This window comes from Pinus tabuliformis, chromosome 9, assembly GCF_031772625.1.
Source record: "Pinus tabuliformis cultivar Carrire ecotype Pingquan chromosome 9, CPIR1, whole genome shotgun sequence".
Classification (NCBI taxonomy): domain Eukaryota; kingdom Viridiplantae; phylum Streptophyta; class Pinopsida; order Pinales; family Pinaceae; genus Pinus; species Pinus tabuliformis.
The window spans coordinates 588,191,979-588,206,951 of NC_142307.1; positions in this window are offsets into that span (position 1 = coordinate 588,191,979).

Genomic DNA, 14,973 nt, shown 5'->3' on the forward strand with positions numbered 1-14,973 from the left:
GAAATGAGATTACATAAGGGAAAACATACTGTGCATTGATCTGTTTGGAATCACCAAGGAGTTTCATTAATCCAATATGAGCCCAACATATCAGTCCATTTACATTCAACCAAGATATCACTCAAGTCCCTCATGGATAGGCAAGTAGAACCAAAGTGGAATCGCAAAAATCCTGACCCTTAGGTGTAGAATTATGGAACCTTTCATAAGTGTTTCTTCCCCTATTTATCAGAAGAGGGGGAGCTTGGATTACAGTTACAAAATATCTTCCCCAAAGTTCCAACTGTCTACTGGACTTGCCGTCTCGGCATGTAAGGCTTTGTTGCCGCTTTTTTCTTCATATGATTCACCTCTGGTCAAGCCACGTCTCAGCTATGATATGATTCTCCTATTGCTTGGTCGGTTCCTATCACTTCCGCCTTAATTGTCTAAATAGCTCATTCTCTGAAGTAAGGAGTAGGTCAACTATGAATGTATGTGGTGGAGTGAAAATGGATCACCTCCCGAAAGTCCTTTGTTGTGTATAGGAGTGGAGCACCATGTCGTGCCATTAAGACTTCCTAATCCTCCTTTACTTGTTTACCACTATGCCATACTTCATTCAACGCTTCAGCTTCTGACCCATCCACCTTCAATGCCCTGTACCATGAGCTTGGGACCTTACATCAACAAGACTTTTCCTCTTAAACAATGTTTACATAGCGACACCTTCCGATCCACTTTAGCCCCTTTACTTCAGCCCCTTTCTGTAATTTTCTTCATATGACTGGAGGCTTGAACTAGGTGCTTAGACTGAAGGCACTAGAGACTTTAAAGGCCTGTGCGGGGGTCTTTTTCCTTTTATACATGAAATCTCACACTTCGGCGATTTCCGATGTTGGCCATTGATATTTCCTCTTGACCCCTGCAATTGTTGATCTGCGGGGCCGGGCCCACCGAAGGCATCGCATATCACAATCAGGAGAGGAAGCCTCTTTACCTTCTTTCATAGTGCTATCCGACTTCTCCGAACGTGAAATCCTTATAATATCACATCTAGGAGGATTCCCCTACATATCGCAATCGCAAGCCTAGAGGGACTACGGTGGAGGAGGGACTTGACTTGTGCAATCATCCATATGCGATTACGATGGGTGACATCATCACTACCACATGTCACCCTATGAGTGGTGACACGCGTCACCCATAAATGCCCCCTTAAGACCCTGAAAATGTTGATTTTGCATTACACGTGTCTTCTGTACCACCACATCATCTTTGTACTAGCACATCATGATGATGTTAGCTTCCATGTCATTTATAAGGACCAATGGTAGTCCGCCACATGGCCCCCTAGAGGAGAGAGAAAAATCCCCACCCATCCCTCTTTTGCGTCGATTTCCTTTGTTAAATATTTTCTACCTTCCCCAGCGATTTAACAATATATGCCCAAATTTCGGCGATTCTCGTGATATCGACGTTCGGCAATGATTCTAGCCCTATGCTTGCATGCACCCCTTTGCATCTGTGATTGCCGATTTGAGATATCGACATTCAGCATCATGAACCATCGATGAACCAGAAGCCTATGCCCAAGACCTTGGTGATAGCTGATTTGCTGATATTGCGATATGCGGGACTACAATGATACAGGATGTGGAAACCCAATATGGCTGATATGCGGGATTGCGATATGGCCGATATGTGGGATTGTGATATGGTGAATATACGGGATTGCGATATGGCCGATATGTGAGATTGTGATATGGTCGATATGCAGGATTGTGATATGGCTGATATGAGGGATGCAGGACTATGAGATCTACCCACAGCCGATATGCGATATCAGTGCTTTGCCTTGGACCCGCCAATATCCGATCAACGATATCGGTGATCAGCTGATCACTGATCTTACTACCCTCCTTCGCTGCTGCTGGAAGCTTCGATTGCGATTTGTGGTGAGCCTTTTCCTTTGTTCTTTTCTCTTTGTTTTCTAGCTTTTCAAAGGGAAGCTTCAATATTCTCTACCTTCTGATCCAGAAGTCCATTCTTGGACTTCGATATACTATTGGAAATCTTATCATGAGCACTATGAAATGGAGAGGGTGTGATTAATCTCTGAGAGCTTCTGTGGCTTGGAAAATGGCTTCAAACTTCATTGTTATTATGCATTCTGGGCAACTGATAACTTATAAAGCAGTGAGTGACAAAATAGTGCATGAGTCCCATGTCCTACATTTCAAATTCTCTTGCAAGTTCTTCCTTGCAAGATCTGATCAACTTCTGATCATGCGCTAAAATCAAATCATCAACATATAAGATAATAATCAACAATTGACCTTCTACCACAATATGATAAAGGTTTTCGTTCGCTTCACTTTTGGTGAAGCCCAACCCAGTGTGATAGTTGTCGATTCTAGTGTACCAAGCACAGGGTGCTTACTTGATACCATACAATTCTCAATTAAGTATGCACACATGCAAATATAGATCAAAGGTCTAAAAACTGTCTCGTTTTTCGATGCACACCTCCACCTCAATAACTCCATTGGGGAATGTTGTTTATACATCCATTTGGTGGATCTTCCACCCCATCTGCATAACCACTGCATGAATTGATCTGATGGATGAGTACCTTGTTACTAGAGAAAGGGTCTCCTCATAGTCAACTCCCTAAACTTGAGAGAATACCTTGGCCACATATTTGGCCGTAAACTTCTATATGCTTCTGCCTATGTCATGCTTTACCTTGAAGATCCATCTCAAACCCAAAATTGATTTATATGATGGTCTTGGGACCACTTCCACATTTTTTTTCTTTACAATGGACTCATATTCCTCCACCATTGCATCAATCAATACAATTTTCTCTACTTCTTCCTCAAAAGAGGATGGCTCAATCCCTACAATATCACTCATTAGAGCCATGTATCTAATGTACCAATCAGGTGACCTTCTCTACCTGTGCTATGAAGTGAGTGCTCTCACATTCTGTCTAGCATCATGTAATATTCTCTCAGTTTCCCTCGTTCTTTTTCTACCTTTTCTAGATGGTTATGCCTGAGTGGATGTCTCCACTCCTTATTCCTCAATTTGTGGTTGCTCCACAGCTTCATGAGGTTCTTCCTTTGGAGCTAAAATCTCCTGCTCTATTTGCAAATGAAGCTCCCTCTCAAGAGAGAATCTAATTGATTTCTCCTCATCAAACTTTACATCCCTTCACACAAATGTCATTTCGAGGGATGGAAAGTACACACGGTAGTTGTGAGGAGTTTCTGTTTAACCCAACATTACCCCCAACACTACTTTCATCTTAAGCTTCTTCCTTGATTCTTTGGAGACATAACAGTAAACAGAGGCTCCAAAAATCCTGAAGTGTGACACACCTGGCTTCCTCCTCGAGAAATCATCCTCTGGTGTACTCATGCCAAGTATCCGATGAGGACTCTTGTTCTACAAATAGACCAATGTGTTTCATGATTCAACCCATAAATGCAGAGGTAGGCCTTGGTCATGCAACATATCCCTTACTACTCCCACAATGCTACAATTATTCCTCTCAGCCACCCCATTCTATCATGGGTTGTGGGGTGTTGTCAACTCTTGTCAAATGCCTTGTTTTGCACAGAAATTTTTAAACTCATTCGACACATACTCCCCTCCATTATCACTCCTCAGATCCTTCACCTTCTTGTCGATTTATTTCTCAACCAATGCCTTGATTTCAACGAACTTGGAGAATGTCTCATCTTTCTTCCGCATGAATAAGATTCAATACTTCTATGAGAAATCATCTACAAAGATAACATAATATTTATGTCTAGAAATGGAGGCTATTGAGAAAGGTCCACAGACATCAGAGTGGGTCCTTTCAAGGACTACATATTCTTTGTTGTCCCAATCATGGAATGCGGCTTTTGTGTACTTCCCCAAGGTACACCCTTTGCATGTATCCTCCTGCTCAAGTGCCCTTTAGGTAGGCCTGTGGTTATCTACTGCATAATATTCAGGGTGTCATGATGAAAATGGAAAATTCTTCTATGCCAAAGTTCACCGACATTGTGGATCTGCACCTTCTTCATCCTCGTTCTTAATGTAGCACAGTATTCCACATCTATCTTATATAGGTTCTTTACACGAACCTCGATCTACTTCACCTATCCAATGGCTATGTGTCTCAAGAATGCAACAGAGATGATATTTTTCTTTAGGCCTGAAAAAGACATGACATCCTTGAGTCTGAGTGGGGAACCCAACTCCCTCTAAAAGGTGACTGTACTAATCATGGTCGTGTTGTACCTTCCGTCATCTCCCATCTCAATGTGCATATAGAGATATTTCTCCTCCAGGTCACTAAAAAAATCTCTATTCCCCATCATGTGGAATGAGGCACCACTGTCCAAATACCACACTCTCCCCATCATTGTGCTTACCATGCATGCAATAAGTGTGAATTCAAACCCAAACAGTGAAGCCAAAGGTTCACCTATTGCTTTACTTTTTGTGTAGACACTTCATGGCATAGTTCCTGAATTCATGAAAATTGAAGCATTTATATTTTGACAAGTCTTTGTTCTTGCCCCCTTGGTTGGATTCTGGTTTGGATTGATATTTCTTCCCTTTTCCCTTCTTTTCCTTTCCAACCAATGCACAATTTTCTTCATCCTCTCCCTTGGATGAAGTCCTATCTCTGGTATTCCACCTTATTTCCTCTTGTACAAAATTATACCATAAGCATTCCCAATTTGGTAGTTTCTCCCTCCCATCCACTAAATCTTGGTAGTTATTCTAGCTCTTGGGAAGGCCTAGAAGGGTTATGCTTACCAAATCATCATCTAAGACTGTAACACCAATTCCTACAAGTTCATCATGACATTGTGTGAAAATTTTGAGATACTGTTGAATAATCATTCTTTTTCATCTTGACATTTTGAAGTTTATCCTTGACTGTCAGTTTCTGATTGTCGCTTCTACTCTAGAATTGATATGTCAGTCCCTACCACATTGCATAAGGAGTCTCTTTTTTGTGGATATTAGAGACAATGTGATCCTGTCTACTTGTTCTTACATCTTCTCCCAATACATGTATGTCTGCAAGTTTCCCAATGTCTTCCTTACACCATTGTGCACTACAACCTTACAGGCATGAGCCTCCCTAATAAGCTATAATCACTGAAGTTTAGAAACACACAACTTATCTAGCATGTAAAGTAACTAATCCTATATATGGTAGTCATCTTTACTGTCACTGTCATGCACACAATTTTGGCTCTACAACTATTGGAACATGCATTTGAAGTTCATATATGTGCATATATAGAAGATGGATTTCGTATATGCACGACACACATATACAGAAGCCATATTTTGTATATATTGACATACATGTGCAACCTCTTTATAGATGTGCATATACAAAATTCATCTTCCATACATATGTGCATATACAAAATATGACTTTTTTATATATGTGTATATTTAGAAAGTGGATTTCGTATATGCACAACGTTTGTATATATGCACATATATGTGCAAATTCTGTTTATATGTGCATATTTAGAAGATGTCTTCCATAGAAGATATATATATATATAATTCATACTCCATATATGCACAACCTATGTGTGAAAATATGTGCTTTCATATATGTGCATATATGGAAGATGAGCTTCGTATATGCATAACACACATATATGAAAGTTGAATATATGAAAGATGAATTCCACATATGTGTGACTATGTGTTCCCCTATGATTCCCAAGTGAGTGTGAACTTTTTAAGTGCGGATACAAATCCAAGTAGAAAAATGAGTTTGTTTTTAATAACATATAAAACAAAGAATAAAAATGGTTAACTTTAATCCTATGAATTCATTTATGCATATGTGTGACTTCTCTGTAGCCATGCTTCCATATCTATGTGAAAACATGGACGATGGCTTCTGTATATGCGAAACTTCCATATGTGTGCAACTTGCATATATGTGCATATATAAATGTATTTTTTATATGTGTAACTTCCATATATATGTGCATATAAGAAAATTGGCTTCTGTATATGCACAACTTCCTTATATATGTGCATATACGGAAGACAGTTTTTGTATATCCGCAACTTCTGTATATGTGTGCATAAACAAAATATGGATTCCGTATATGTTAAAATTTTATATATGTGTATATATATAGGGGATGACTTTTTTATTTCTGCAAGACACATATACATAAGCCATATTTTATATATGTTCATATACGAAAGCCATATTTGTAGAAAATCCTATAGGTTCAAAAGCTCATGCAATGTACTAAAGCACAGGAAAAGAATCTACTTCTACTTTCAATGAGCGGGGGCCAATAGATAGATGAAGACAATATAAAAAAGAAGAATATAAATCAGTGGAACATAACACAAGATGTATCAAGGGAAAACCATTGCTCAAATCCCTGTTATTTGTATGGCATATATCAGAAATATGAGTGAAGATACAAAGCTTGTTCTCACTAGAACAATTTCTCACAAGTATGCTAAACTCTCTTAGATCACAAGAAAGCCCTTGGAAAACACTTAGCTAATTACTTTTCCCTCTGAGCCTCTATTTCCTTGCGCAATTACTATCGTTGAATAGCCCATATTAATGGGAATCTAGTGCTTCCAAAACTACACAATCCAATCTAGGTTGACTTCTTTATTGAATGCATGATCTATACAATTAATAGTACATTGTCCCTGTACTCTAGTCTCAAATGGGTCTTTCTCAGAATTGACATGCATAAATTTCTGATGAGGGAATCTTCAGTTAACTAGAGTGACACTTGTGGATGCACTAGTGCACCAACTGACTGTTAACTCTATATTAGTTCTTCAAATAGTTTGGAACTAATTTAACTGAACGTAACTCAATAAACTAAGCTATCTAATTACAACTCACAATTAAACTCATCCTGGACCCCTGAAACTTAGGGAGAACATATTCAAGACTTCAGAAAATCTTCCAACTCGAAATTCCTAAGATAATTAAGTTAATTAAACTTAATTAACTATTTACAAGTTGTTATGATATTAGAATTTGATTTTAATTCATAGTTTAAATTCAAGGACAAATTTAAACTAGAATTTCTTGTTGCCATTTCTCAACACTCACTCTCAATGAGAAAGGGATTATCAGCTACCCCGATCCTGTCTCTGTGAAACTCAAATTTACATCTTGACAATCCTTTTGTCAAAATATCAGCATCTTGATCCTCCATGGGAATGTACCGTAACAACATAATCCGCCTCAATACACAATATATGAGATGATGATATTGGAAATCAATATGCTTGGATCGATCATGAAAAACTGGATTTTCAGAGAGTTTGATACAACTCTGTTTATCACAGTAAATCACAGTTGGATCCATCTGTTGACCAAACAAACCAACTAGGATCTTCCTCATCCAGATGGCCTCACATGTTGCCTGACTTGCAACCATGTGCCCTGCCTCTGCCGAATTGAGTGCAACCAATCTCTATTTCCTACTCTACCAAGAAACTTCCGTTGACCCAATACTAAAGATCCCTCCTGATGTGCTCTTCTGGTCAGATGGAATCCCTGCCCAATTTGCATCAGTGAAGCCTTAAAGCTTCACTCCCTCTATCCGTCTATACCATAATCCATACTGAGAATTGCCCCTGAGGTATCTCAACACATGCTTTTCCACCTTCCAATACAGCTTGGTAGGCCTAACCATTGCTTGACTAAGCTTGTTAAATGCATAGAACATATCTAGTCATGTGTTCACCAAGTACATGAGTTAACCCATAAGCTTCCTATAAACAATGCTCTATTGAGCCAACACAAATGTGACTCATAGTCGAAGGTCTCAAAACCTTCATGTTTCTCTATGTACACCTCTTCCTTAATCATGCCATTAAGGAAGGCTATCTTTACATATGTCTGATGTATCTTCCAACCCATCTATTTTGATAGTGCCAATATAGATTTGATTGATGAGTACCTTGCAACAGGAGAAAAGGTCTCATCATAGTCAATCCCCTTTACTTGTGAAAAGCCATGGGCCACAAATCTAGCCTTATGCTTCTCCACACTACCATCTACAGCTTTCTTTTTCCCTTGTAAAGCCAATGAAATCTCACCACTGACTTGTCCTCAGGTCTTGGGATGATATCCCAAACACTATTACAAAATATGGAGTCATACTCATCCAGAATGGCATCAACCCAAACTGGCTGTTGCATTGCTTCCTTAAAGGAAGATGGCTCTGTCACAACAAATTCACCCATAAGAGCCACATATCCAATGTACCTCTCAGGTGACCTCCTCTACCTATGCTAAGAAGTGGGTGCTCCCACATTCTCCTGTGCATCATCCAACAATCTTTCAATCTCTCTGGTGTGCTTTCTTCCCTCTTTGGAAGAATTTTCTTGAGTGGATGTCTCCACTCTCGGATCCTCTACATGTGGTTGCTACACATCAATATGAGGCTCCTCAACCTTAGGAGCTAAAACCTTCTCATCCACATGTAGCTCAAGCTCCCTCTCAAGGGAAACTCGCATGGCCTTCTCCTCATCAAATCTTACATCCCTGTGAACCACTTTAATCCTATTGGTCAAAAAGTACACCTGATCATTGTGAAGTTTATCATTGTACCCCACAAATATCCCCAACTCTGTTGGTTGCTTAAGCTTCTTTTGTGCATCTTCAGTCATGTGGAATTATATCAATGACCCATCTCCTATGGTGTCTTCATCTCAAGTATTCGATGTGGGCTATGATTTTGAACGTAAACCGTTGTGTTGCATGCCTCATCCCACAAGTGTAGTGGTAGGCCTTGATCATGCAACCTCTCCCTTGCTACCCCTGCTATGCTTTTGTTATTTCTCTTGTCCACCCCATTTTGCTGAGGGTTATGGGGTACCGTCAACTCTCATTTAATCCCTTCTGTTTCACAGAAGTTATAAACTCATTTGAGACATACTCACCACCATTATTGCTAGGTAGATATTTAACCTTTTGGCCCAACTCTTTCTCCTCCAATTCTTTAAACTAACAAAACTTTTTGAAGGTTTGATCCTTTTTCTGCATGAAAAATATCCAACATTTTCAAGAAAAGTCATCAACAAATATAACATAATAACTGTGTTTGGTTGTGGATGTTGTCAATAATGGTCCACACACATCTGAATACACTCGCTCTACAATAGACTCTACTTGACTATCATTGTCTTGAAGGGAAGGCTTGGTGTATTTTCCCAAAGTACACCCCCTGCATGCATCAACTTGCTCAAGTGTACCTTTGGGAAGACTAGTAGAGATCTGCTGCAATATCTTCAAAGCCCCATGATGCAAGTGGCCCAACTGCCTATGCACAACTCGACAATGTCTCGGTTCTACACCCTTTCTTCTTTTGTGGCCAAAGTAGTGCACTCCTCTACCTCCAGCTTATAGAGATTCTTAACCTGAATCCTTATCTTCTTTACTTGACCCGTGGCTATGTGTCGAAGGAACATCTTTCCTTTTGAGAAGATCACATCATAGCCTCTATCCTCAAGCATGGAAAAATATACCAAGTTCTTCTTCAACCCAAGCACATACATAATATTCTTCAAGGTGAGTGGAACCCCATGCTCCCTTTGAAAAGTAATCGTGCCCGATCCAGTAGCACTACACTTTCTATCGTCACCCATCTCGATATGCATCTGGAGATATTTCTCCTCCAAGTCACTGAATAACTCTTTATCACTATTCATGTGGAATGAAGCTCCACTGTCCAAGTACCATAAAATTCCCATCATTGATGACACCATGCATACAATGATGGAAAAGTTCAATTCTAATTAAGAGGCCAAAGCCTCACCCACTGCTCCTCTTGAAGACTTCTTCTTGGACTTCTTGAGTGGACAATTTGTAGCAAGATGGCCCAGCTCATGACAATGAAAGCAGTTAAATTTCATCATATCTTTCTTCTTAACTACATGATAAGAATATGGTTTGTAATGGGAAGCTTTCCTTTTCCCCTTCTTCGCCTTAATTTCTAAGGCACAATTCTCTTCATCATCAGTCTTTGATGAAGAGTCATCCTTGGTGTTCCTCCTGATCTCCTCCTACATCAAATCCAACCACTGTCATTCCCAATTTGGCAACTTATCCTGACCATTGACAAAGTCCTGATAACTATGCCAACTCTTTGGGAGTCCTAGAAAAGAAATACTCACCATATCATCCTCGGCAATTGTGATTCCAACACTTCCAAGTTCATCATGACACTGAGTGAACTTGGTCAAGTATTTTGGAATCGTCTCACCTTTCTCTATTTTTATTTTTCGAAGTTTATCCTTTATTTCCAATTTCCTTTGGTCACTTTTGTTCTGATACAAGTCTGTCAATGTTTTCCACATAGCATATAGAGTTTCCTTGCCATGTAGACTCTAGGCAGTGTGTTCTCGAACTCCCTCAAGGATTATCCACCTCGCCTTCACCAAACACTTCTTCCATTCGACCAAATTTTGTGCATCTGATGCTTCTGACTTAGGAATTTCTTGATCAATGAAATCCTTCAAGCCATTATCCTCTAGCACAACCTCCATTCTATCCCTCTAGGCTATAAAATTTGAGTTGCCTTCCAAGGCATACTCGAGTCGCAAATCGTAGAATGCCATCTACCGATATTGAAGTATGTATTGCAAATTCAAATTTCACCTATAACCAAAAAATCAAAACTTTGAAATCTCCTCTAGTATATTGTTCTCAACTCTAATACCATGTAGAAAAGCTTGTAGATTCAGAAGCTCATGCAATGTACTAAATCACAGGACAAGAATCTACTTCTACTTTCAACCAGTGGAAGCCAATAGATTGATCAAACTAATATTAACAATAAGAAGATAAATCAATGGGACATAATGTAAGATGTATATAGGGAAAGCCACTACTCAAAATCCCGCTATTTGTATTGCATATATCAGAAATATGAGTGAAGATACATAACTTGTTCTCACTAGAAAAATTCTACACAAGTATGCTCAACTCTCTCAACTCACAAGCAAGCTCTTGGCCAACACTTAGACAATTCTGATACCCTCCAAGCCCCTATTTCGTGGTGCAATTCCTATGGCTAAATATCCCATATTAATGGGAATCCAGTGCTTCCAAAACTACGCAATACAATCTAGGTTGACTTCTTGATTGCATGCATGATCTATACAACTTAGTAAATCATAAAACCGATAGTACATTGTCCTTGCACTCTAGTCTCATCTGGGTCTTTCTCAGAATCAACATGCATGAGTTTCTGATGAGGGGATCTTTAGTTAACTAGATGACACTTGTGGATGCACTAGTGCACCAACTGACCGTTAGCTCTCTATTAGTTCCTCAAATAGTTTGGAACTAATTTAACTGAACATAGCTTAGTAAACTGAGTTATCTAATCACAACTCACAATTAAACTCATCCTGGACCCCTAAAACTTAGGAAGAATATATACATGACTTCAGAAAGACTTCCAACTCGACATTCCTAAGCTAATTAAGTTAATTAGACTTAATTAACTATTTACAAGTTGCTATGAGAATAGATTTTTATTTTAATTCACAGTTCAAGGACAAATTTAAATTGGAATTTCTTGTTGCCATTTCTCAACAATATTCTGTATATATGCACATATATAAGAAATTTCCCTTTATATGTACATATATCGAAGCCATCGTCTATGTGTATAAGAATATATGGAAGATGGCTTTCTTATATATGTACATACACGAAAGATGGATTCCATATATGCACAACTTCTGAATATATGTGCATATGTAAAATATGGCTTTTGTATATGGGAAACATATATAAGAAATACACCTTTTGTATATGTGCATATATGAAAGATGGCTTCCGTATATGCACAATCTATATATATATATATATATATATATATATATATATATATATATATATATATATATATATATATATATATATATATATATATGCACACATATGCACATATATATGTATATATGAAAGCTACACATATATGTGCATATATGGAAGATGGATTATGTATATGTGAAATTTCTATATATGCACATAGATGTGAAATTTCTATATATGCACATAGATATGGAAACATCCAGACAGAGAAGTCATACTTATGTGGAAATTCATCACGAGATTAAAATTAACAATTTCTTTTTTTATGTGATTAAAAACAAACTCATTTCTATTCTTGCATTTGCATCAACACTCAAACACCACACACTCATTTGGGCATCATAGGGGAACACGTTGTCACACATATGTGGAAGTCATCTCCCATATATTCACTTGCATTTCCACATGTGTGGTGTCACATTCTAGGCACATGCAATGAGTTGGTGGGTTGGTTCGACTTGGCAAAGGGAGTCCGCACAAAAGAAGTAAGGTCGACACATGCTTTCCAATGAACAAAGTTTCCACAAGGGGGTATCATAATGATTTTTAGAAAATTGACTAATATAAGGTGTAGGTGTTAAAAGCTCATTTATATTAATTCTAACAGAAGTGAACTTGGTAATTGAAGAAAATATATTTTCATGATCTTCTCACTCTTTTTGGGAGAATATTTTAGTCTCAAATCTTAGTTTGTACTTGTCTACACTACCATATGCTACACGCTACATCTCATAGATCCATTTGGAGGTAGCCACTAAATTCCATTTAAGTCTTGACACAATTTTTATATGCATCTTTCTTCCAAACTTGTTGGCTTGACAAAATCCTCTCTCTAAAGTAGAAGCTCTTCTGGTAATTTGGCATGGTATTATTTCTCCCTCTTGAACACAAATTACTCTTTCTGAGAGAATCCTCTTGCCATAAACATTTCTTCGTTCTTCTTGATGCTTCAACCTACTACTAGAATCTTTACATATTTGACGATGTACCTGCAATCCTCATTAGGAGGCCATGGAAGAACAATTACAACCCAACAAAAGAAACAAAGACAAGAGGCTAACTAATAGTAAAAAAAACAACAACAATAATAATCAAGGAAGAGAGGAATAAGATACTTATCTTTTGAGGATTATAGGGAAATGTCAATTCCCTCTTGATCTTGACCTTCTTGCATCCATCTTGTAAATTTATGCACATATACGCAAGATGTGCTCATATACAGAGATTGTTCATGTATTAAATATGTACATATATGAAAGTTGCACAACTTTTATATATGTGCATATTTTGTATCACATATCTTCCACATATGCAAATCTTCTGTATATGTACCTATATGGAAAATATGTGCATGTACGAAATAAACACATATACGGAAGACATGCATATATTATATGGAAACTGTGCATTTATAGAAGACATGCACATATACGAAAGACGTGCATATGCAACTGATATCTTCTATATATGGATATATCTTCCATATATGTGCATATCCTCCATACATGTGCAACTTCTGTATATGTGCATATACAAAAGATAAGAATATATATGGAAGAAACACATATATGGAAGATATGCACATGTATGGAAGTTGTGCATATACAAAAAATATGCACCTATACAGAATTTTTGCATGTATGGACATGCACATATCTTCTATATATGCGCATATATCGTGTGCATCTGCAACTTTCGTATATATGCATACAAAAAAACCTCCATATGTGAGTATCCTCAGTTCCTATACTGAAGAAGTGAAAATACGGAAGAAACATGTATATTTAAGACATGCGCATATACAAAAGTTGTCCATATATGGAAGACATGCGCATATATGGAAGTTGTGGATATATGGAAGACATGTGCATATATGAACCCTGTGCATATATAGAGGTTTGAGTTCTGCATAGCTTTCTTATATGCGAATATCTTATGTAAATGCACATATCTTTCATATATGCACAACTTTTGTATATATGCATATCTTTTATATATAGAAAACTTTTGTATATATGCATATCTTTTATATATGCACAACTTTTGTGCATGTATGAAAGATGTGCATATACGGAAGTCCCACAACTTTATATATGTGCATATTTTGTATCACATATCTTCCATATATGCACAACCTATGTATATGCACATATATTATGTATATGCACTTATATGGAAAAAACGTATATATAGAAGATATGTGCATATACATAAGAAACACATATACAGAATACATGTGCATATTATATGGAAATTGTGCATATATAGAAGACATGCACATATACGAAAGATGTGCATATGCAACTCATATCTTTTGTATGCGCATATCTTCCATATATATGCAACTTTCGTATATACACATATACAGAAACTGCACATATATAGAAGTAGTACACAAATTCCATAATATGCATATATGGAAACCTCCATATATGTATATCTTTTGTATATGTGCAACTTATGTATATGTGCATATCTCCTGTATATGCACAGCTTCGATATATGCGCAACTTTCGTTTCCTCTTTATATGGCTCCCAATTTCCTCTATCTTGGGCCTATCCAGTCCAAGTTTTGAACTTAGAGGCTTTGATACCACTCTGTAACACTCTCTCCCACTCCCTTGGATAACACAGGTTGAATGGGTGTTACGTTTCCCTAACCCAACCTCCATGGTTTCATCATGCATATGGGGTTACACAATTTCTTCTTCTCCCAAGGTTAGAAAAATTAATTTTGGGCTATGCCATCATATTTAGCTTGTTGAGAGTTTTCCAATAATACAAAATTTGTCTAAATCTAATATCTCGATAAAAAATTATGCACACTTAAAGTTTTTCCATTAAACCCTTGCCACACCAGCAAGGAGTTTTCCTATGAAACCCTTGACTAGCCTATGTGCATTGCAACATCACTTGCGACCCCCACCATTACTCTATCCATGTCACCATGACACCATTCCTCCATGTGCCACACTTTTGGCATGTCATGTCACTGTGGCCTCCTCCACCTGAGTGAGAACACAACGATCCATAACACTCCATTCCACCTGTTGTTTCTTCTCTTCCAA